Below are 25,994 nucleotides of genomic sequence, written 5' to 3' on the forward strand. Positions count from 1 at the left end.
AGGAGGAGGCACGGGGTCAGCGCAAGCGTCCCATATCCTTGGAATGGGCCACACTGTCCCACCAATTCAAGCTAGCCCACCAGCGCGACACCCCGAACGTCTCGCAGCGCGCCACGGCGTCCCAGACAGCACCAACGCCTCTTTAATATGCATAGGACTTCACCCCCCGCCTTCATCACACTCCGTCGACCCCGCTGCCCGCCCCACGTCCCTCCTCTCTTCCCCCCGCCATCCCCCTCTCCCCATCACCTTCCTAAAAGACGCGCCATGTACAATTTGATTATTTCTGCCCCTCTAGCCTCAGTCTTCGCCTCCCGATCTCCTCTCCCCCGGTTTTTCTTCCCTCCTTGGGGTGATCTCCTCCCTCTCCCCCGCACTCCACAGCTCACGCTCTCCATCTCCCTCTACCCACAAGAGGCTCCTAGCTCCCACCCCATGTCTCCCCCAAATGTTCCCCCTCGTTCTCACGTTGCATCGGTCATTAGTGGCCTCATGTCCCTAATCCGTAGATCCACAGATTATTGTGTACACCCCATTGGCATGACTGCACTGTTGTATCACCTCTAACTGCTAACGATGTATCGTGAAAGTTTTTTCATTTGCTACAAAAGTTAGTAAAAACGATTTTAAAAAAAAATAAAGGACAAAATATGGAGCGAAAAGCAGCTAAAAATAGTCACCGCCCCACCCAAGACATCTTTTGGATCTCACTGAATAGTGCAGAAAGCAGAGAGGGCCTGACCAGGTCACTTCCATATAATTTAGAATGGTCTATTTATGGGGCATGATACATCAACCAAAGCCGAGCTGTAACAGCTTCATCAGGCAGTAAGACTCCTTGCTGTGAATGTGATACATACATTACTTCACTGACATATTGAGAACAAAATTCGCACAAAGAACGTAGAGCAAACAATGCCAGTGGTTATTTACAGTTACTGCCGACAAAAGCTATTTTACTAAATAGAAATAAATGTATTCAAAATCAGGTCAACCAATATATTTCAAGCTGAATATTATTTCTAGGACAACATACAACAAAGACCGACATAAAGTTCATTGTCATGATGGAAAAGCTTTAGAGAGATTGGCTGAAGACACCAGGTGGGACTGTTCTCCGCAAATGAAAACGTAGTTAATAAATGACTGCACAACCATACTGCGGTTCCACAACTGAACACTTAACCATCTTGCAACTAAACCTTTGCAAGACTGGCCAACTGACCGAGCTAGTGGTGGTTAGTTAAAGTATGCTCTTTGTTCCTCGAAGTAAGGCCTGTAGGTTGTGCCTAGGAATTACCATACTCTTTCGGGATTGAGTTTAGGACAGGTGCCCTCTCCTTAATCAGTGCCGCCCTGCTCGGTTTCTTTTTTTTTTCAGGAGAATGCAATCTATGTTTTTTATCATCACAATCTTTATTTCGGCATATAAGGCATAAAAGAACAGTTTAAAATATCCAATTAAAAAAAACTTTAAAATACTGTTAAAATGGTTACATACATAATAAAAGATCACCATTTAAAACAATTAAATAAACGGTGATCAATATCGATAATATAAAGTATGAATATGATCAGTATTAGAATGGACAAAACATTGGTACCATTAAAAACAATTAAGGTCACAACACAAGGTTGAGTAGGAGACTGCATGAAATGGAAAAAGGCAGCTCTTACATCACATGATAATCGATAAGGTTAGGCAATTATTAATTTAGATGTTTTCGGACAAAATTTATACCTGAACTGCCACATACAATATAAAAATTTAGAGACAACAAAAATTAGGAGCCGGTTTATGTCAGATTGCAGAATCCTAGAAGCTTCCTGGTGGCGTCTAGTTCCCAAATTACGGCATATAAGAATCAGCAATTTCGCCCTCACCGGCTTGTATGCTGGGCAAAAGAAAAAAATTCGTACCACAGTGTTAGAAATGGGATTAAAGGTAGGCTGGGCCATGGGCCAAAGTCAGACAAAAACCACCACTCTAGTCAGGATAAGGGAGTTACACTTCTAAAATTACCCCTGCTCACCCCCATGGTAGCTGGGCACGGGCAGCCAGGCTTATCTTAGAGGCAGTGTGTAAAGCATTTGCACATAACCAACAGTATTACAGTGTACGCACTACAAAAGGACACAAAGGACACCACACCAGTTTAGAAAAATAACCAATATTTTTATATAATTAAGACAAGACCAAAAATGATAAAAATCCACACTACTGTACTTAAAAGTTCACAGTTCCAAAAATACGCTGATTAAAAAGGGTTCCTTGTGGGGATAGCTCCGTCCGGGCTACCACGGCGCTGTGAACAACAAAATCCAACAGTTCTGCCAGGTCGCAGGGTCGCGGGCCATCTACGATATCAGGAGGGCCCGCAAAACAGTACCTGTTAGAAATGCAGGGCGTCGAGGCCCTTGAAGTCACTCGCGTTGCAAGTCGAGCTCCTTTCTGTTGGAATCAGGAGCGCTGGCGTTGGCAGGCGTCTTGTGCTGCGGTGCGAAGCGCAGCAGTGTGGTGCCCTCAGGTCGGGGTGCGAGCAGCGGCTCGGTGGCAGCGTCTGCGAGACCTGGGTCGCGGTACGAGATGAATGCAGTGCTCGTCACTGTGCTAGCAGGTCACAGTGCAAGCAGCGACGTAGTCGTTGCTGGAGCGCTGCCGTCGTCTGACGAACTGGAGTCGATGGCACCGGCGTGGGTAGGCCAAGGCTGCGGGGTGGGATGAGGGCGGTGCATCGTGTGACTTACAAGAGGGGCCCTCGAACCACGGTGCAAGCAGAGGCGTAGACTTCGGCGGGAAGAGGCGGCATCAGGCCAGCCAGGGCGTCCTCGTGAAGCAAGGCTGTGGAGTGCAGTGCCCACAGGTCCCGGTGTGATCAGTGACTCGATGTCGGCATCAACAGGCGTCACCGCAAGACCAGGGTTACGGTGCGGAGTTGCGGCGTGCCCTCTGCGGTGTCAAAGCTTTGGCGTAAACAGCTAAGAGGTATTTATATACTCCAGAATTCCTGGGCGCAACTCCCGGGTTACCACAAGATAATGGGTTCCAATGTTACTGAGTGTAGGCAATGAGGCGAGCGGTATTACCCCCAGAACCGCTCCAACAAGAAGATCAGGAAGCTGATCCCCACAAACGAGAAAAAAAAAAAAACTATGCCCCTGCACTTGTACACATTCAATGAATCATTAATCACGCTATGCGTTTAATTCTTTGGTGCAGAATTGTAGATATTAGCACCAATTTACACAAACAAGTAGCTCTCCGAGAATCAATACATCCGAGTTTGAGATATATGGATGGATATAAAGTCTCTTGTTGGTATAGACACTTCTGTTTATTGTTCCATTGCACAAGCCAACACGTGTTTCATCGCAGGGAACAATCTGCGAATCTTCAGGGCTTTCAAAGGAAAAGCAAGTTCGTAATGGTAATCACCCAGTCCGGGCGTTATGTTGAAATTTAAAGTCAGCAAGTCAATTCACATTTCGGTAACAATCGATCTTGGTGTTTGCTTGGTTAAAAGGTAAACCGGGCGGAGGAAAGGTCGTGGCTGGGCGGATATGCCGATACGTCCACGTTGTGAAGTGCACCTAATCTGTATATGTCTCCCTCTTGAATTGCCCGGCGCCGTTTTTCAAAGCTTTGGCGTGAAGCGAGGCGGTGCGGAGTGCGGTGTCCACAGGTCGCGGTGCAAGCAGCGGCTTGGTGGCGGCGTCAACGGGTGGCGTTGGTAAGACCAGGGTTGCTATGCTGCGCTGCGGCGGTGCCTTCTGCGGGGCCTTCAGGACACGGAGTCGCAGTGGCGTCGTAGACGTCGTCTAGTTGGTGTTCTTCGGGTTGCAACACAAAACACACAGTCCCCAGTGCTGCGGGTCGAAGAAATTGAAGTCTTTGCTGTTCCTGAGACTTCCTGAACAGGGGGCAAGCTCAACCTCAAGCCCTTGGAGAGACTCACAAGTTAGGTTGCAGAAAGTCCAGTCCAGGCCTTTCACTGCCCAAGACAGAAGCAGCCTCTGCAGGTTAGCCCAGCAAAGCACCCAGCAAAGCAGTCCTTCCTTTTCACAGCTTCTCTGGCTCTTCTTCTTGGCAGTCTTCTTGATCCAGATGAGTTCTAAAGTTCAGGGGTCTGGGACCCTGTATTTATGTCCAAAAATCCTTTGATCTTTCAGGCAGAGGGTGTCTGTGACCGGCCAAAACCAGTTGGGCCTTCTCTGGTGTGAATTCCTGGCAGGAGGTGGAGACAGCATTTGTCAGAGGCAGACCAGGCCCTTTGAGGTGCAAGGAAATCTCCTCCCCCTTCCCCCATTGTAGCCCAGGTCTATTCAGCCCTTTCCTGACCTACCTAGACTATCTGGAGCCCCTCTGGCCCCCAGCCTTCTGTCATACAAAACCCAGACAGGCAATCCATATTCCAGCAGAGGCACACGGAATAACTGAGCAAGAAAATACCCACTTTCTAAAAGTGGTATTTTCAAACGCAGAATGTAAAAATCCCCTTCACTAAAAGATGCATTATTAGATTCTGATTTCAGGCATACTACATTTTATTTTCTTACCAAATTCCCTGGGCCAGTTATGTTCATAAGATGTTATGAACAAACCTCTCATTCTGTTCTATGGGGAACTGGTAGCCTTGCAATAGTGAAAAACGAAATTGGCTGTAATTCACTATTAGGACATGCCACACACACCAGGTCATGTCCTACCTTTCACATACACTGCACACTGCCCACAGGGGTTCCTTGGGCCTACCTTAGGGGTGCATGGCATGTAAGAAAAGGAAAGGTTGGGGACTGGCAAGTGTGTGCACTGGCCAAGTCAACATGGCAGTTACAAACTGCTCGCAGACTCTGCAAATGCAGGTCTGAGGTACCTTTCCAGGGCTGCTCATGTAGGGGCATAATCAGTGCTGCAGGACCCCCGAGTAGCATTTGATTCACAAGCACTGGCACACTCAGTGCACTTTACTAGGGACTAACAAGTAAATCAAATATCCAATCATGGAAATACCAATCCATAGCACATTTTACACAGAGCACCTGCACTTTACCACTGATCAGCAGTGCGAAAAGTGCGTAGAAACGTTACGGCAGCAAAAACAGAGTCAAAACCGGGAGGTCAGAAAGCCAAAAAGTCAGGGGAAACACGCCAAAAGATACCAAGTCTAACACACTGTCTCTGAGGAATTTCCACATGCCGGACAAGTCAACTGAGTCCTTGTATGGGGCCAGCCCAGCCAGCAGTAAATCTTTTTCCTTCCTTGTACTCAACTTGCAAGTCCACTGTTGGTGCTCCACCATTAAGTATTGTGACTTGTCAGGAGAATGAGGTATCCTCAAAGTTGGTCCCTAGTAGTATGAGGGTATCTACTATCCCTATAAAAAAAAGACTATGGTCAGTGAGCGGCAGCCAAATTCAAAAATCGTACCGCAAAAAATAATGCAACACAAATAGCTCAATCTTTCAGTAAAGCAAGACCTATTGCATTGCAAATGCTTGTTTGAAGTGCTTTGAGGCTTAGATGAGAAAGACATAGTGAGATCCGGACTGGTAGGGTGTTAATTTTTTTTACGGCTAAAAACATTCTCTTTTTACAAAGGCATTAGAGTGAAAAAGATGTCATTGTGTGCACTTGAATTGACAACTCAAATGCTGCTGCCTTAATCGTTTCCATAATCCCCTTTGTTTTTGGCCGATAGCTCGGTGCTATGCCTTTCTAGCTTAGCTCCCTGAAGCAGCTGGGTGTCACATGCGACACCAATTTATCCCCAATAAGAATAACACTTGTTCCTATTGTAATCTCTCTTCTTTCCCCTGATACTTTCCTCGGTGTGGTTTCTATCCTCCCTCGCCCTTTTGGTATCTCCCCCTTCTCCCCGCCTCCTCCTGCCTTTTGGAACTTTCCCCTAGAGTTCACCTTGGAACGTTGGACATGAGTTAGTTGCGGAGAGTGGATGACAGAATAAAGGTGTTTGAACTTACCTTACCTCAGTTCTATCCTTATTACAACACTGGCGATGATTTGGCGAAGGGGGCCATTCCGGTCATCTCCCCTTTCATTACTCTCACCTTCCAGCAATTCTTCGTGGAGATGCCAGTACTTCTGCTTCGTATTCCTCGGCTCAGTGCCTGTGTGGGCATAGAATTGGTGCCTATTTCCGCTCCTGAAAGAAGACTGCTAGATTTCCATCGTGATTTCGAGACCATTGTGGTAAGGAGTCCTGCTGTGAAGTACCCCAAGCGCCACCTCCTCTCCAACAAGGGACAATAAGTGTTCTGCAAACCCCTTTGGGGCCTAGAACGGTATCTGGGAATTTCTGTGTGCTGCACCACCACTGCATGGGAGTAGGTTTCTTTTTGAACACAGGCTGCAGCTTTGCCTATCCGCTCGTATTTTGAGATGTGACTGAAGGAAAATGCTACTTACCAGTATGCATCTGTTCTTGGCATGTAGAGCTGCAGAGTTGTACACTTAGCATTAGATCGCCACCTGGTGTTGGGCTCGGATGATTGTAGGTTGTTGTCTTGGAAGAAGTCTTTGTAGTCACGAGATAGGGGACTCCTACCTTGGACAATACTGTGCATGGGCATCGGCACCATCCTTAGATTGTTTTTCGCCATGATGGGAAGCCGAGTTCTAGCTGTGAGATGCTTTTTCGGGTAGCCCGGGGGCTGTCTGTGCTGTTAGGATGCCGCCAGCGGCCCAGTGGATGCCTGAGTGGCCTTTCTAGAGGCAGATGGGCGGAGGTATCACTCCGCCCACGCACGTGAGAAGTGCTCTCACTTGCATTCATGTGTGGCTCAGCAGGGTAAACTAATCTGTGCTATTTTTTTTAATCTAAGTGAAGTTAATAAAACATGCCACCCACCCCATTCTTTTCATAAAACTCCGCTGAATCAGTGTTTTGCTGGAAGGCAATACGCAAATGTGGGACACTTTCTTTGGTGTGCCCGGGCCGATTTTTTATCCCAATTCAACCCTGCCCTCGTATGAGGATTAAAAAAAAAAATGTATCCAAGTGAGCGACATGCTAAAAAATCAAGTGCAGCTCCAGTGCATATTATATTAAGCGGGCGTTGTTATCAAGCACGGTGCCCGTGTAAATTAAATTAAGCAGGCGCCGAGCTACATCATCTAGTGCGGTGCCAGTGCATATTAAATTTATGCGCATGGCGATCCATGAAGCGGACGCCATGATGATACAAAATTGAGGGAGAGGTGTGGCGCCGCGGCCAGGGCGACTGACGCTGGAATCTGGGGATCAGGGTTTGATCCCCGGCTCCGGTGGCAGGTTAGCCCAGCACCATGTGACTCTGGGCAATAGCTCGCGTAATCTTCCCGACGGCCCCCAGCGCCTAGAGACCCTTACGGGTGATTGTGCGCTTTAAAAAAAAAACAACAAAAAAACAGGCAGACGCCAAGCACCGGCATCTTGTCGCTCTCTCTACACCTGCGATGACCAAGTGCAGCGTCTGTATCAGGCATGCGGTTGCGTAAAGAAAGTAATTTAAAAGTATCAAGCGCAGGGGGCCGTGAAGCAGCATAACGGGTGCTTGAGTGCCATGCTGCGCAAAAGTAAAGAAAGGCGCTTGGTTGCTTAAAGAGAAAGCAACTAATGTAAAAGCCTTACCAAATATAAATCAAATGTCTGCTACTCCACCTTTTTTAAGGCCCAATTCAAGGAACATGTTGCGCACACTTTTTTAAAAATAAGGTTGACAGTGTTACCTCGGTCACAGGCCGCGATGCATGTTAACAGTCTTGTTTATACATTGAATTGACTAGAGAGCAGCATCTATTAAATATGCGTTTGCTGGACCTGATGCAGGTCTCCATTAATGTAAGTTTCTTGGCTTTGTAACTGATGCCGACTAGCAGGATTGCACTTCTTCAGTTATGTTGTATTATTTCTCCACGTTGTTTGCTGCTCACATTATGAATGCCAGTGAAGGATTTTTCTATTGTCAATACATGGAGTCTAAAATTCCTATAGCTTTTTGACCTGCACAAGCTGTGTGATAAAGGAAGAGAAAGATACATTGATTTGCATAGTTTTCTGCCCTGAGTAATATGTGCAGGACGTGAAATACTAAGAGCCCTCCCTTGGTCCACAGGCTTTAATGCATGAAAAGGATATAAAACTAAAGACATTACGAAGTGGGACAGGGCAAGCAGATTGACTGGATGCTGGGGAAAGATATTGAAAATCAGACCCCGACTTGAGGCTTACTGGCAAATTTACGAGTAGAGCTTTACATGAGTTAGCAAATATTACGCTAAATATTACAACTAGCAGTGAACCAGCTAAACAGATTACTGTTAAAGAATGATACTAAAAGGTTGATGGTGTATGGTCAACAATGTCTGGGGCGCATCCAGCTTTAAAGTTGCTTTCATTTTTTGATTGCTGCAATATTTTTAATTATGATGGTAATTTTTGCTTACACAATGGAAACAAGTATCGCATATAATAAATGCTACAATATTACAATTTACAAATATTCGTGTGTTTAAGGTGAGCTTTGCAACATCATCTGCAGATGTACAAGATTCTCTGACAGGTTTGTCGGGTTCCTAAACGTGACAAACAGAGCTCCTCGGGAGCCATGAGAGCCCAGAAGTACAGCTAGCCTGGGTAGAGAGAACGGCCAATAGCCATTCCATTGTCTTCTTAAGGACAGAAGTCCCCGAGAACCCTGTGGAGCTGGCATCCCCTAAAGAGCTCCTTTGCCTTTGGCAATCGTCAGAGGGTCCCTAATACACATGCAATCTCCCAGGCTGAAGGTTTGGTTCCTCGTCGTCAGCCCGTAAGTGAGCGGGGGAGGCGAGATACCCACTGGTCTCTCCTTGCTTTATCTAAGTGGGTGAACAACTTAGCCCTCTAAACCCAGACATGCTCGGGCTGCTTATGTACAGTTTTGGGTCTTTGAAGGGTACCCTTGGAAGCAGCATACTGGGCTCCCCCTGGCCAGAGATTGAGGGCGATGAAAGTCGGAATGATCCACAAATTATTTATCAGACTGATCTAGTTATTAGATTCAGGCTTTCTGCCACTTATGACGACATCACGTAATAGAGATCTCACAGGTCGAACATCATCAAAAATGACTGTATACTGTGATGCCAGAGCGAATGTTGATACGGCTGTGGTGTGTCTGTGGACTATTTTATTGCTATTATTATTCATATTTATTGTCTCCTTTTACTCCCACCCACATAACCTACACACTCAATTGGATAATTTTCTTTGCACCGTAGATCTGTCCTCTGGCGTATATCACAGTACATTCCTTGATAAAACCACCTCTGACCATAACCCTATAGAATTGACATTACATTGGGGTAGGGTCCCTACGCCTATGCCAACCTGGCTGCTGCAACCCGTGACCTTGGAAGATCAACTATTTTTTGCTAAACTAGCTGCCACTATCACTAAATATTTTACTGACAACGAAGGCACTGCTTCGACTAGATCAGTTAAGTGGGAGGCATTTAAGGTCACAGTACAGGGGGCTGCTATGGGAAGCTTGGTTGGGGTCAGAAGAGAGGTGACCAGGGACTTGGTGGTCTTGGAGAACAAACTACAGGCGCTGGAGGTGGCAGCTCAGGGACAGGTGGTGGGAGTTGAGCAATTACAGGAGGCAAGGATTTGGCATGCCAAATTATTATAATGGCTCGACTTACATGCGTACATATTGCGTACTCATGCCGAAGCGGATAGGGCTGGCCCGACTGATTGCTCCCTTGTTAAATCCCACTCCCATTCTGGCGCTCTATGACGCCCATCACTCGTACTGACTTCCCAGAGGGACATTAATAAAACTTTTCAAGAACACTATGCTAATCTGTATAGTGCACAACCTTTAGAGAGGTCGGAAGAGACGATTCAATTCCTAGTGGGTATTGACCTTCCCAAGTTAACGGCTGCATCGGCTGAGCTATTTGCAGCACCAATCACCATAGCGGAAATCAGAGTTGCAATAAAAGCACTAGCACGTAATAAGACCCTAGGGTCCGACGGCCTGCCTGTGGAATTTTACTCCACCTATGTGGATGCATTGTCCCTGAAGCTGCTTTAATTATGTCACCTCTCTAGAGGAAGGTACCCTGCCCCCCCACTACTAAGGAGGCCATAGTTACGTCCTTACTAAAACCGGATAAGACCGCCACTGACTTGGCGTCGTACCCTCCGTTATCCATCCTTAATACGGAATATAAAATCCTAAACACATTTTTGGCGTCCAGATTACTTCCTCGATTGTCTAAATTAATACATACCGACCAGTGCGGTTTTATCCCCAAGCGTAGAACTTCTCTTAATATTCGTCGGTTCCTCGCCCTGATGCATGCAGTGATGGGGTCATAACCGTTGGCCGCATGCTTATCCCTAGATATAAGACAAGCGTTTGATACATTAAGCTGGTCATACATATTTGCAGTTTTGGTAAAGTTTGGTGTACCCCCCGAATATTGCAAATGGATTCAATTACTCTATACTGATCCCACAGCCCGCGCCAAGTCGGGACCGGTTATATCGCCTGCATATCGTATTTATAGGGGGACACATCAAGGTTGCCCCCTGTCACTCCTTATATTTGTGTTGGCGTTAGAAACAATGGTCCTGATATTGCGATGTGCGATGGCCCCATATGGCATACCGTTACCACCAGTGATACACTCAGTCTCGCTTTACGCGGACAATATGCTGTTATTTTTTAAAGATCTTGGCATGAACATGCAACCCATTTCCACAGTGTTCTTGCAGCTTGGGGATATTTCTGGGCTGCATCTAAATTCCACAAAGTCAGTATCATACACCTTCTCCGGCACATGCGAGGGTACCCACTTGCAGTTTGGTTCAGCACAGTTCAGACTGGAACCGATAACATTAAAATATCTCGGTATACGTATTTATATGTTCCCCACTGATACTATTGACGGGAATGTGGTGCGAACCATAAACTCGCTCTGTTCGCAAGTGTCATTTTGGAACACCCTGCCGTTATCACTGGCGGGCCGTCTAGCAGTGTCCAAAATGGTCATGTTACCTAGATTCTTATACCATTTTGTGAATATCCATGTGGCCCTGCCGGCCTGGATCTTCCGGACACTAAATACATTAATAATGTTCTTGTTGTGGGCAAAGGGGAGACAGACTAGCACTATCCAAGATGCAGCGGCCGACCACTGCAGGCAGTATGGGAGCACACGATTTTAAAACGTACTGTATTGTTGGGCAGCTGCAATGGCTGGCGTATTGGTTGGCGGGACATAACTTGTTCGAATTAGGATATTCCTCGGCACACTTGCAGCGGGGGAAGTTGCAGGCAGTGCTGTGTCCCGGGGCTGACAAGATAGGAGACCCTCCTTTTCGATTGTCTGTTGCCTTACACTACTGGAAGCAAGCCCAGAAATCCGCAAAGGTCTTTAGTCCAGACGCTCCCAACATCCCCCTCTGTGGTCTACCTACCCGCTGTGGTGTTTTGTCTGCTGCTAGGGTATGGGACAGGATGCAGGCGGGCATGTCCACTATTGGGGATTTCTTCCTTGATGGTACGTTAATGCCGGATGACGAAATTGTCTGCACTAATGCGGTGCCGGAGACTCTGTTTCTCATGCATGCAGCGGTGGTGCACTATGTCCGGAAGTACTGGTTGGTGGCACAGAACTAACCCCCTACATTTCAGTTACTGCGGTCTCTCCACATTATGCGCCACCTTATAAGCTGGTTGTACCGCGGACTGCGGGAACATCTACAAGTATCACTATTGCCTCTCCATCAGAAGTGGCAACTAGCACTGGCAAGGGAGTTAGATGATAGGGAATGGGACGCTGCCCTAGAACATTCCCGATGAGTTTCTCGTAATTTTAGACTGAAGACGATACAGTTACTAATATTCCACAGGGTTGATCTTACACCACAGGCTATTCACGACATGTATCCCTCGTCCTCGGCACAATGTCCCAGATGTGTCCATCACTCTGCCGACTTCAGTCATATGCTGTGGTCATGCCCTGCTTTGGGGAGGTTTTGGTTGGAGGTTACCGAAGGCCTCTCTAGACTTGCAGGACACACCCGTTGGGATACCATGGAGGTGTGCCTGTTGGGTCTCTTTCCACTCCCGAAGAAGGCGAAACTCATACGTTGCTTTGATGCTTGCAAAACGATTAATAATGCAGCGTTGGAAATCTCGCACAGCACCACGTGAGAGCAAATGGAGAGAGGAGGTCATTAGATGGGCAGTGGTGGAGGGGGAGAAGTTCCGTCGTGAGTAATATAGGGATTAAGGAAAAGACCGATTTCCCTAGAATGGGCCAACGTACTGGAGCAGTTCAAAGAGGAATCAGACGAAGAGGCCATGGACGCCCCAGACTCACTGTTACCCTAGAAAGAACTACTGGATCCCTGCATGGTGGACAGGCGGGACGGGGAGGGTCTAGGGAAGGCCCCCCTCACTTTTTTTTCAAATTAATAACGTTCTAGCAATGATGTAAGAGTGTGATGATAGCTTGAATGTTCACCCAATCCACTGCAACAAAGAGAGCACTTTCACAGGGATAAGAAGAAATGCAATATTTGTGCATTGTTGGCTTCATTCTTTTCTTAGTGCCTTAATTAAAGCTGAATTTCAGTCGACTTCCAAATTAAAATAATTGTTGCTGGAAAGTTTAAGCACATTTTTATTGGTCGTCAGGTGCATCCATTTCACTTCAAACTATTCTGCAAAGTACCAGGTCTACCAGTGTTTTGACATCCACTCGGACCTAAGCTATTTTGAAACTTGACGTCTAAACATTTCGGTATGGAAATTCTCAAATCGAACTGCTTTACTCATGTACCACGCGTGCTCAATGACCCCCTCTGTTCCTATACTGAGCCTGTCCATTTTCTTCCTCACCTCTTGATCTTTGGTAAGGCCAGCGAGACACATCACTTTGTTTCTTAGCTGTATAATGGTTATCCAGCTAAAATAACAATAGGTCTCTGGCTTTCCATTTTATTTTCCATTTTCTGTTTTGATTATCTTCTGCCCACCCACTTTTTTTTAGCTTAGTGATTTTATTTTAAAAACTGATTTTAACTGCCTTAAAAAAAAAAAGTTTTATTTTTATAGCTTTTATATCAGGCCATGTTAATCCCTGGTATTAGGCAATGTACGTTTTATGTTTAAATAAATATAACTATAATTTCAGTTGCCATGGTTATATATGAAGAGGATGGTTGTGCACATAGGGGAAGCAGGACAATGGGGGCGGTGGTAAAGTTAAACCTGGAGGAAGGAAAAGTTCTGAGTGAGGATACTTAATAGTTAGATAATAATAGATGTAAGTCAAAGTGTTTTATCATTGTAAAGGTTGACAGTTCAATGCTGGGGTAGGAGTGACGGTTGCAAGATAAGGATGTAAAAGGGGGCGGTAAATTTAGGAGTAGGAGAAATTAGGTGAAGTAATGCATAGTGAGATCTAGTTTTGTGAGGCGGAGGCCTAGTGTAAAATGTATGTGATGTACACCAGTCTTCAATAATGTCAGCCCTTTTCACACAAGAAGCGAGTATGTGGTCTGTGCTGCTCCTTATGGCTCAACCTCCCGCAACACTAAGCTACTGTCACTGCCACCACAATCTACAAGCCAGCAGCTACCCACTAAAAGACAGCAACCACCCTCTAACATTTCTGCACCCTCAGCCAATGCCTGTACACCCACCGCCAAGGTCTAGAAAATATCAAATACTTATGGCATTGGCTCAACTTCATCTTTACTTTCTCACTGTACCAACTCACTGCAGAGTGCACAAACTCACATAGGTTCTGCCCTTACGGTCTCTGTCCCGCCTCACTGTACACGCAATCTATCATCATTTGTCAAGCATTTATCCTGCTGCTAGCTACGAGTGACGTACTTCCATGGATTGCCCCATAGTTAATAATTACTAACGAGAATATGAAAAAGAAAAATAACTTATGTTTGATCTCTATTTACCTTAAACCAGGTTCAGCACCCCCTCAGTCAGGGTCAACAAACGCTCACAGAGGGCTCATCTGCGCATCACTGAGTGATCGAGTAAAAGAACTGGCACAGAAAAGGCACTTACAGGGGATACAAAATAAGCATTGGCATAGCCAATAGGTCTCACCTTTGGGACCTTATAAGTGTTTAGCTATGCAACAGTTGATGTTGCACCAAGGATATTGTGCTGCATAATTAAATACTTATCAGGCCCCAAAGGCGAGACCTATTGGCTATGCCAATGCTTGTTTTCTAATGCTCTCGTAGTGAATTTCATTCATTGCTGTGGGCTCAGTCCGTGTAAAGACGCGAAGAAGCAGTGAAGAATGGTATTGTGGCCACTAAAAACATGTGAAGTTTGCATTGTCTTGACAGATTTCTATCTTACGAGCTCACATGGACACATGGCATCCGCCCCGAATGCTCAGATATCTAACGCATATGTAGCGACTGGGATTGAAGGTCACCTGCAACGTCATTTTTGTCCGAATGCTATTATGTATTACATTGCTGAACTCAATAAAAATAAATTTGATCTAAAAAAAACAAAACATGTGAAGTCCATCTTTAAATGCAAAAGCCTTAAAAAGTGAAAGACAACTGCGGGTCACATAGAAATGGAAACAAAAGGTCCCTGGCAACAGGTTTTACTTCTATTGCACTCTTATTTATATACAGATATAAATCGTGGACGAGCTCTGTCTTTCTCTTCTTTATAAGAAACGATGGCTCCTGTGGTCCAATGCAGACCGCGCACAGAAGAATGTAAATGCAATTAATTAAACACATCAGGAAATTACACGATTGAAGGCCCATTCATTTTTTGATGTAACGGGACGTTGTTGATGGAGGCAAAACTTCTAAGTAATATGAGAGCATATTACAGCCACGTGGTCTATCGAAGTGCTGCAAAGTGGATGAAAGACGATGCTTTGGCGCTACACTTGATTTTTCAAAACACTTGATTAACAAAATAAAATACTATAGTGTGAAACGTCTTTAAATGGTTGGTAGGCGCTGGTGCACAGAGAATCCTAAATTCCTGAAACAGCAAAATGATTTCAATGGGGCATTTAATACATCTGATAGATAACAAGTACCCCTGACACTAACAAGTATTGTATACCTACGAAGAAACACGTTCTTTCCAAATAAAAGAACATTGTGCTCAAAGTAAAGTCAATATTTGCGTGGAAAGGAACAGGATTTATTTTTAATAATGTGGAAGAAAACAACAAACGAAATGAGGTGTGAGAGGAAAGAAATACAGAAAAAAGGAAATCGAAGAGAACAATGTAAAACATACAGATGAAAGTAGGATAGAAAATGTGCGAAATGAAGACAGTGAAAAATGCACGCGCAGTTTGCTCATTTTCAAGCACTGCACTTATGCTTGTGGCGTACCCCTGCTCTCTCCCACAAGGTGGATGCCACCACAAGCACGAGTGTGTGCTTGAAAATGAGCAGAGCGACGGCTAAAGGTCCTCCTATGCAGCGCATGCGCGCTGTGTAGGCAAAATCTAAAAAACTGCACGCACACCCCCAGGTCTGACTGTGGCAGTGTATGCACGGATGAAAGGAAAAGAGGAACCTAGAGGGAAAACTGCAGGTAAGGACTTGATATATTGGCAGAATGTGTGCTACAATAGGATCAAAACATAAAACATAGCAAACCAATCTGTTCCACAAAAGTTGTTTCTGTGTTCAAGTCTCATATTCAAACTCAAACAGAAAGCCAAACAAGATCAAAAATTATTGAGTGCTGCCAATCAGTCAGTCATTTAGCAATGGTTGTTTTATTGTTTTCTAACACAGAAATGCTTTGCTCATAAGTCCTCAATGAGATGAAAGTAACCATTGAAATTACAATACTGGCTGTCACTCGCTACTAGTACTCAAGTAACAAGAAGAATGACAGCATTCATGCAGGAACAGCAAGGAGAGACTAATGTAGACAAAAGATAGTCAAGGACGATGATGTCCAATCAGCCTCGATTTCAAAATGAAATTATTTATGTTTATTTTGAGGGTCATCTAAACATGCCTAAAACACTGAGACCCCCCTGCCACACCATCTACCTTGGTTTTAACCCAAATGATCTCAATGCATAGAGCTAAGGTCCTTGACAACAGAGCTAAAGAGATACCCACTGCATACTCAACCGGATCAATTTTGAAAGCAAAACTAACATGAACCTGGACAGTCATATTCTCATGCAACTAGACCACATCCTGCTCTGGTCAACCATCATTAGTAGCCAATCACCTCCATGTTTAAAATCAAAATTAGGTGTATCACCCCTAGAGCTGTGTGTAACTTGGTTCTAAAATAAATGCAAATCTAGCTTTGGAGAAAGCAGCAAAACAAAGTAGATTGTACTTCGTACTATTGTCATAATGCAATGCACGTGCTGCACATAATATTGCAGTTGCCAATCAAGGTCTAGGGATAATGCTTTTGGGTCCAAAATCTGTACTTCAGTATTGACCTTAGGCGTGGCCCAGCGTCTTAGTTCGGCTTCTTAATTATTTGTTCTGAATATTGCCTTAGTACATACAACTGCAAGATGGATCCTAGAGGACTACTAGAATCTGGCCGCATCTCTATCGTAACAGACAAGCATGCTCAGACTTTTCTTAGAATGAAGCAAGGCTACATGAGGCTGCAGTAACAAATGTCATGAAAAGTATTGCTTCAGCAAAAGTGTTCCAAGGATGTGAATATAGTTGGAACCACATGTGTGTAAAGTTAATCTTGGGGTATTTTCCTTGGGCCAAGGAGTGGACGCAAGATATTGAGTACTCCCACCTAGATACAATGGCTAACCCTTCAAGCCTAAATGTAAGCAATTTAAAACATGTCCATTACAGCTTAGACTCGACAATAGTTGGTGACTGTGTGCCAATTACTTCCTAAAAATGCAGACTTTCTGTTCAATGAGAAAAAATGGTTCTTTCTTATGTTTCCAGATACACATCAGATATGCAGTTATCAGGTACATATCTTTTTTTTTTTTCTTTTTTTTAAAAAATCTTTTTATTACATAAAAACCAGCTCCAAAACATAGCACATCAATAGCATCAGAAGTCCATTGACAATAAATGATACATGTACATACAGTCACAATAAGAAAATTGACCTACCCATCCTAGCCCACCCTCCCTCTAGACCTACACCCCATCCCTAGACCACCCAAAGATGCCCCTGGAGACAGATCAGCAATATCCAACCCTCTCCGCCCCCGCCGCCCATCCCTCCCTAGAAGAAGACGTCCTGGTCAGCAGGGCAACAACGGTCACGGGAAGGGAGTGCGCAGGAATGTGCCCATCAATCCACACATTTATCAAGCACATCTCGTAACCAAAGGTCTCAACCCTGTGCTCCTCTCAGGTCAGCTCCACAGTCGGCTGCAAGTCCAGCCATTCCCCTCTATAACGCCTCCAAGCCGCCCATACACTTTCCCATTTCTTAGGGCAGCCTCGGCTTTTATACACAACCTTCTCCGCCCGTTGGCACCAGTCCAGATCTCTTTGCCATTCTTCCACCGTTGGCGTTAGCTCACTGCCCCACAATCGTGCGATGTTTCTTTTGGCTACCATGCTCGCCAGGGCTAACCATATCTTGTCCCCCCTCGGCCAAGTGATATCGCTGGTGACTCCCAACACATGCCACCTAGCATCTAGCGGCACCTCCGCTCCCACCACTTCTTCCAGGATGCCCGTTACACTCGCCCAGTATGCCTGGATTTCTGCACAGTCCCACAGGGTATGGAAGAAGGTCCCTTCCATCCCGCACCCCCTGAGACAAAAATGAGAATCCACATAGCCTATACGGTATTGTGTTGTACGTGGAGTGTATGACCTATGTAGGATGCGTAGTTGGACCAGCCGGAAACTAGCACGTATCGCCACCTCCCTGGGGCACTGTAAAGCCTCTCCCCAGTCCTCATCCTCCAGCAGTCCCAAGTCCGACTCCCACCGTTCCCGCAGAGGTCCCAGCATGTCCGGAACGTTGTTACTGAGTTTTTTGTACGTAAGGGAGATCCCTTTATCTATCATAGGGTCTAATAACAATCTGTCCTCCAGTGGAGCATATTCCGGCAGCTTCTCCCCCGGGGTCAGATGTCCAAGCAGAGCGAGCCTGAGCTGCTGATAATGGAGAAATTCTCCATTCCCCATCTGGTATTCTGCTTGCAGGTCAATAAATTTACACATCTCGCCCCGTTTCCAGACGTCCCCTAACACATCGACACCTATTAGGCCCCACCTGCGCAGGTCTTTCAGCTTCACCACAGCCGGTAGGAAGGAACCCACCCACAAAGGAGTCTGCTCCGTGAAGCGTGCCTCCCATCCAAGCACTTTCGTCGCCTGTTTCCATACGGCGACCACTGCAGCCGTTTGTGGGGGAAGAGGACGGCCTCGCCCACCCTTCGCGTAGAGGGCGGCTTAGTATGTGCCTTCGCCAAAAGCCAGCCTGTCCATCCGGTAGGCCGGCTCCTCCAGGGGGGAGAACACCTATCCGTTCACATTAATGAGCTGCGTTGCCCAGTAATAGAGGCGCATATCTGGCACCGCCAGCCCTCCCTCATATGGGCCCCTCTGTAGTTTCTTGAGTGCTATCCGAGAACGTCCGCCACTCCACAACAAGGAGCGCTGTTCTGATTCTATTGCCCTAAACACCCAGTCGGGACCAAGAAGGGGGCGCATTGTAAGGCATAGAGCAAACGGGGGAGGGCCATCATTTTGAAGAGGACAGCCCGTCCCATCAGCGAGAGGGGGAGGGACCTCCAGTGCATCACGTCTCCGCGCAGCCGCTCCAGCTGCGCCGAAACATTCAGTCGCAGGAATTCCGAAGCAGAGTGCGTGATCCAAATCCCCAGATATTTGAAAACGTCCATCCAGGCAATTGCACCACAATCCGCCATCCACTGGGGCTGCGGCCCCGCCAACACGTGCCCTAGGGACTTACTCCAATTTATGCGGTATCCAGAGTACGAACCAAACTCTCCTATTATGTACATCAATCTCTGGATGGATTCCGCCGGCCTCTGCACATACAGGAGGATGTCATCGGCGTATAAAGAAATACGCGAATCCAGTGCGCCAGTGGTTCCAGCGCTAGTGCAAACAAGGTAGGCGAGAGGGGGCAGCCCTGGCGCGTGCCCCGACCAAGGTGGAACTCTCGCGACAGCACTCCATTCGCCCGGACTCTCGCCAGCGGCGCTGTGTACAGCAGCCGCACCCATGCTCGGAAGCGTTCACCAAACCCGAATTTCTCCAGGACGGCATAAAGATATTGCCGCTCTATGCTGTCGAATGCCATTTGCGTGTCAAGTGACAGAAGGACGGCCGGCACCTCTGGTCTCGCAGAGATCCCCTGCACCACTCCAAACAGACGTCGGAGGTTGAGACGAGTGCTTCTGTGAGGCATGAAGCCCGACTGGTCTGGGTGTATCAAGTGTTGCACAACCGCCCCCAATCTCGTGGCAAGAATTTTACCGAGGACCTTGGTCTCAAAGTTCAGTAAGGAGTTAGGTCTGTAGGAGCTACATAACTCCTGTGGCTTACCGGCCTTATGGATCACCACGATCGTGACCGACCGTAGGTCTTTTGGAAGTGTCCCCACTTGTTCGGCCTCATTGAACATGCTCAGCATGTGGGGTGCCAGGCGGCCGGCCACGCATCCAAACGCCTCAGCCGGGAATCCATTGGGCCCCGGCGCCTTCCCCCTCTGCAAGTCTCCCATGGCATCTTCCACCTCCCGGACTGTCATGGGAGCGTCCGGAAGGTCTCTGTCTGCCTGCTCTAAAGCTGGTAGCTGCAGGGGGGCCAGGAAGTCGTGTAACTCCTGCTCCTGTCGTACAGCGTGAGACCGGTAGACCTTCTCATAATATTGTGCGAATTCTGCCGCTATCTCGCGCCCCGTCACTCGCACGGAGCTATCCGGCCTTTGAATTCCCGGTCTCGTCTCTCCAGCCAGGCTATCATCTTGTTCGCCTTGTCTCCCAGGTCATACACCCGTCTCTGGATTGCCAGGGCATGAGATCTCGCCTGGTCAGTGAGGGCATCCCTAATTTCCTTCGCAAGGAGTCTCTGCCTATGCAGCTTGTCTCGCATCTGCTCCGGGGAATCAGCCGACGCAGTCTCCAGGGCCTGGAGGTCTTGCTCTAACACGTCAATCTGCGCCAATTTCTCCTTGCGCCGTTTCCCCACCTCCGCCTGTACGAAGTCCCGGGCCACCGCCTTATACGCCTCCCACACTACTCCAGGAGAACTGACAGACCCCACATTTTCTGCAAAGTAGAGGTCAACCCTTTCACTAAAGGCAGCCTGAAACTCTTGGTCTTTAAAGAGAAAGGAGTCCAGGCAGGGGGGGCCAGAGCGGTCCCGATCTGGGCCGCGCAGACGGACTTCCACTGACGAGTGGTCCGATATCCCTCTCGCTCTGTGACACACCCCATGAAATAGCTCCATGCTGCCAACCTGTGTGAGAATGTGGTCAATCCTGGACCCAGAGCCATGAGCAGCCGAAATGTGGGTATATTGTCTAGCCGTAGGGTTATGTGCCCGCCATAAATCGATCAGTCCCATGGCCCGCACAAAGTCCCGGAAGTTGTTAGTCCCACCCCTGGCAGGGAGGGTTCGTGACCTGTCCAGATCTCCCTCCATGACCGCATTCATGTCCCCTCCCAGGATCAAAACACCGGGGGGCATGTCCAACAACAGCTTCCCAACATCGGGGAGAGTGGTACCATGGAGTCCTGGCGGAACATACAAGGAACGGATATTAAGTGTCCTACCCTCCCATTGAACCGAGAGCGCTGCATACCTCCCTAGGGGGTCCAGCCATTGCCTCCCCAGTGTCAACGGTAAGGTGTTCTTAATGAGGATTCCCGCCCCCCTCGAACCAGTGGTGAAGCCAGCATGTGCCCGCATCGTGTAGCCAAATCTATTGAGGGCCTTACAGTGGTTTCCCAGCAAATGCGTCTCCTGCAGTAAGACCAGGTCTGGAGCATGTCTATGTATATACTGGAGTACCATAGTGCTCTTAATTTTGTTGTGTAGGCCATTAACATTCCAGGAGAGTATACTAATGTGACTGGAGTGTGGCGTATGCATTACGGTTAAATATCTCGAACTGCCAGGGAGGCAAGCTCCCACCCTCCCCTCCCCCGACTTCCCTCTCGCTCGCCAAGTGTGCCAAAGGAGCCAAAGCACAACCAATAATAACACAGCAACACATAAGAACCATTTCCTCCCCAGACATTCCCCAACCCAAAGAACAGTCCCCCCTCCCTGCTACCCTGCCACGCCCGCCAACCTGGTCAGGCATCCCCCAACAAGCAGAGCGCCTGTAGCCCTTGGAAACGAAAACTTCGGGGGTGAGAGCTGCTACCAAATGCTACAACTTGAGGACTACCATCAACCCCATTTCGTGAACTGTAACTAGCCTTGGCATGCCCAGTTGCATCCCGAATGTCAAAGATGTGGGCGAGCCGGTCCCCGACCCCCCCCCCAAGCCACCAGCCACACCAAGCATTTCAAAATTAGGCAATCATATAAAAGACTCCCCCCCAGCACACCAGGGGATCCCCCCAAGCAGGTCCCTCCATTCAGTTATTCAGCGTCTATGAAGCAAACCCCGAATCATTATCGAGGCCCCCCCCTCCAATAAGGACATTCCAGAAGTAAAGGAAACAACAGTATACATCACGTGTGTGCCAGCTGTCCTTCGTAGTGCAACCCAGTTCCGGCCCCTTCACCCCATGTCCGGCGAGGCCGACAGGCTCCGGGCCCGATTCCCAAGAGGGGGCAAAGATGTCTGCCGGCGTCGACTACCACCACTCGGAGAGCCAGCCGATGACGCCGGCGACCGAGGCGCCGGGCTCCTCCAATTGCCTCCCTGCCCGGAGCCCGCGGCTCCCGCCCGCGTTTCCAGCCAGGAATGAACATCATCTGGAGAGGTGAAGAACCAGGACCTGCCATCCATCAGGAGTTTGAGTTTTGCCGAGAAGAACATCATGTATTTGATGCCCTTTTCACGGAGGACTTTCTTGACGCCATCAAACGACCGGCGCTCCTGCTGCACCTTCAACGTAAAATCAGGGAAAAACCTGATAACTGCATTGTCCAGGATAAGGTCCCCATGCTGACGGGCCGCCTGCAGAATGGCGTCCCGGTCCCTGTAATTTAGGATCCTCGCGATTATCGTTCTTGGCGGGGCCCCCGGGCGCGGCGGGGGGACCGGAGCCCTATGGGAGCGCTCAACGGCCAAAAACTTCGAGAGGCGCTTGGGCTTCAAATGCTTTAGTAGGAGATCCTCCAGGAATAAGTCCACGCTCGGCCCCTCCATATTCTCCGGTACCCGCACCACGCGTATATTATTGCGGTGGGCCCTCCCTTCCTGATCCTCCAGGCGGGCCACCACCACCTACTGTTGGTGGGAGAGCCGTTGGACCTGTTGCTGCAGCTGTTTGGTGGCGACCTGGAGTTCTGCAATGTCCGTCGCATTGTGGGTGGCCTTTTCAGAGCTTTTGTTTAGGTCTGCCCTCAACAGTGTCATTTCTATGGAGACCTTGTCTATCTTTGACTCCAACGTAGTACCCAGCGACTCTATGGCCTGCAGTATGGATTGCAACAACGGTTCTGGCGAGCCCGCCAAGGGGCCGGCCTGTGCTTCGGTTACTCCGCCCGTCGTGGCCGTGTAGTTGTCCATAGTGTTAGTCTGAGCCGTCGTGGGTTTCTTGGGTTTCATGGGGGCGGTCACCGGTCCCGGAGCCTCCCGCGTACCAACAAGGTGGGGGGGGGGGGTGGGGGGGGGGGAGGGTGCCCAAAAGCTGTCCTGCCGCCCAGCCGTCTAGTTCCGTCCGTCGGGAGATGGTATCGCCGGCCCCTGAGTCTCTCTCTTCAACCCCCTGGAAGGGGCCACCGCCGAGTGTTCCAACACCCGCGCGTTCACCGGCCAGAGGCCCGCCACTGGCCCGGCGCCCTCCGCTGTCGCTGCACTCCGCTGTCGCTGCACTGCCACCGCACCCGGGGTCTCAACTAAGTCGCCCATCAGTGGGCGAGGGTTGGGGGAGGGACCCTATAAGTGCAGCGAAGCCCGTACTCCGTCTAAGCACCCGCGCACTTACAGACCCACCTCAGTCCTCGTGGCCAGCGATCACCGCAGTGGCCACGGGGTCCCTCCAGCCTCCAGGACCAGAATCCCAGCCCGACGGGCCCCCAGGAGGGTCTTCACTTTGTGCAGTCCCGGCAGTACACAACCGCCCGGCAGAAGGACGTTCCATGCGGGCCCCCAGGTCACAGGCCCACCAGACCACCCGCCGTAGCCCGCCGGAGGGAGGGTAGAATGGAGCCCCCCCCCACCTCTGGTACCTGTATCGCCACGCCGGGCCTCCAACGATGGTCACGGGGCCCAACCTCTGACCGGCCGCCTGTACAGGTACCCCCTACGTCCGGCCAGTCTCTGGGCCCCTAAGGGTCGACGTCTCCACTTGCGACGCGGGCCACACCAGGTCCCAAACTCCCCCGGTGGGGACTCACCCGGGCCCCAGCACCAGGCAGCCTTTATGTAGAGTCACTTTACATTTAGGATGTAGGCCGCGTCAGGCCCGACCCTCCACCAGACGCCGCGGTGCATCCGCGCCCAGCCAGCGCCGACCGCGCCACGCCAGGCGCCCAAGAATGGTCGGGTGGTCCGCCCCGGCCGCCGGCGCCCCTCACCAGCGCTCCTCTCGCACCCCATCGGCCTCAGGATCACGCGAGGCCGGGGCTTCCACTACCGTGCGGGCCGCAGCACGCCCGGATCCGCCGCCGCCGCACAGAACAGGGCGTCCACGCCGAGGACGGGGCCCGGGAAGTCACCCCCCGGCACCGGAGTCCGCACCGCACCCGAATCGGCCTCTGGAGCAGCAAGGCAGAAGGATGTTGAGCGGATTTCAGGGTTTTTTGGCGGACCCTCGCAGGAGCCGCGTTAGAATGCGGCCATCTTAGGTGCCGCTCGGCCACGCCCCCTATCCGGTACATATCTTAATGTTAATTGATTCTTGATTTAGTGCTACGACTTGTCCCCAAAGGGACATTCGGCGCTCTGACCGGCAGGTAGGTGAAAAGGCAGCTAATTAAAACAGCCAAGTATTGAGATGTTGTTAAAATCAGAGCAACTGGAGCCTGTTCCAGTGGTGCGGGGCAAGACAGGGGAAAGCCCGCCCACCATATTTTGATGTACGAATATGCCGAGGTTGTAGGAGAAGTTGTTTTTATATCTTCGGTTGCTATCGGGGTGGTATGGAATGAGTCTGTCCTTTAAGTATTTTGGATCTGAGCCATACACAGATTTGTTGGTCAGGCAGAGCAATTTTAACAGTGCTCTCTTTCCAATGGGGAGCCAATGAAGGGTTCTCAGTGAGGGGGCTGACGGTGTCCGTGGAGGCAGGTTGTTAACCAAGCGGGCAGCGATGTTTTGACCCACCTGCATTTTGGATAGAAGGGATTCATTTGAAGCAAGGATTAGGGCATAGCCATAATCCAGACAGCTAATGATTATTGCCTGAGTAAGTGTCTTCCAGGAGCTCAAAGGAGACACCAACATTTTTTCCTAAGAAGGCACAGCATGCTGAAGCAAGTGCAGAAGGTGGAGGTAATCTGGTCTTTCATAGTGTGTAGTGTAGAAGTACCTGTTCTGCTGGGCAAGGGGACAAAGCCAAGGTCAGCCGGCCACCAGTCATCAGTTCAGTAGAGCTGAGTTTTGGCAAACAGAAGGATCTATGTTTTTCTCCCATTCAATTGGAGACAGTTTAGGGACATCCAGATGGCAGTTTTTCACATGCAGGCTACAAATCGCTGATTGACGTTCTCAATGTCTTCCTGCCCAAACGAAAGGACTAGTTGGGTGCATAAGAAAGTATTTCAAACCTGCAGGACTTGACTAAGTGGGCTACGTAGATTTTGAAATGCGAAGGGCTCAAGGAAGACCCCTGTTAGTTTTAAGCAATGTCTGTGAAGACATGCAAATAAGTGGGGTTCTTTTTGACTGCCTGTGTGAATAAAAAGATGGTGATGGGGGAAATCTCTGCTCAAATAAATGTTCTGACATGTGTCACACAATGGAATCAAGATGGTCTCCTGTCCTTTCAAATATATTTACAATTTTTTTTTTAGATACTCACTGCACGCTTATGAGCACTGCTTTCAGCAATACACTGCAGATAAGTGACCTGTATCTAGTGGTATTTATACATGGAAATAGATTTAATTTCATTATGGTAAATCTTACATCCTCTGAGTGACCCTCCACCTTTGAGACATGGAGAGCATCTACATTTCTTCATGTGTGGGGCATAAGACCAAAGCTCTGTAAAAAACCTAGTGATTGTATAATATGACCCCTTAATGAAGGACCTGCCAATAACACTTCAAGTGAACTGCTGTGTGCTTTTACTGGCAAACTCATGCTTTTTCAGTAAATATTCAAATAGTCTAAGCAACGATTGTCACAAGCCGAATTTATTGCTACTTTCAATACTTGGCACTACCCAGATCTCGACTCAGTCTCTCTACTTCAGGCTATTGGGCATTTCAAATATGAAGAGGCGGCAAAGTAAAGACATATCCATTAGGCCGGAGAGCTCTCACAGCCTTTCCATTAGAAACAGAAAATAGTAATCCTATTTCAAAGGCTTTTGATTACAACATCACAATCCACAACTCAGTTACCTTTTCTATTTCTGCCTGAGTTTAAGGAAGCTTTCGAACATGTTCAGTGCTGCGCTGCCTTAGGACTAGGTTTGCGCTATAGAAATGACTTATACATAGAAAGATTACAAACAGGATTCATGATTAATCTTCCTGTGAAACAGCATATTTAATTAGGTTTCAAAAACGTATTTAAGATCCACAACTATCATCTGATAATTTTTAAGACTTAGTAGAAAATTTGGAAATGGCGCTAACTGTGGGTGATAAAAGTCTATAGAGTTCCA

General features: G+C 48.3%; 1 protein-coding gene across 3 annotated transcripts in view; it reads right to left on the reverse strand.

Moving 5' to 3' along the window:
• PHACTR2 (phosphatase and actin regulator 2) overlaps positions 1 to 25,994 on the reverse strand; it is a 662,085-nt gene that overhangs the window by 319,527 nt on the left and 316,564 nt on the right. The gene's annotated exons all lie outside the window — the stretch shown is intronic.

Source organism: Lissotriton helveticus, chromosome 6 (genome assembly GCF_964261635.1).
Source record: "Lissotriton helveticus chromosome 6, aLisHel1.1, whole genome shotgun sequence".
In the NCBI taxonomy this organism is placed as follows: domain Eukaryota; kingdom Metazoa; phylum Chordata; class Amphibia; order Caudata; family Salamandridae; genus Lissotriton; species Lissotriton helveticus.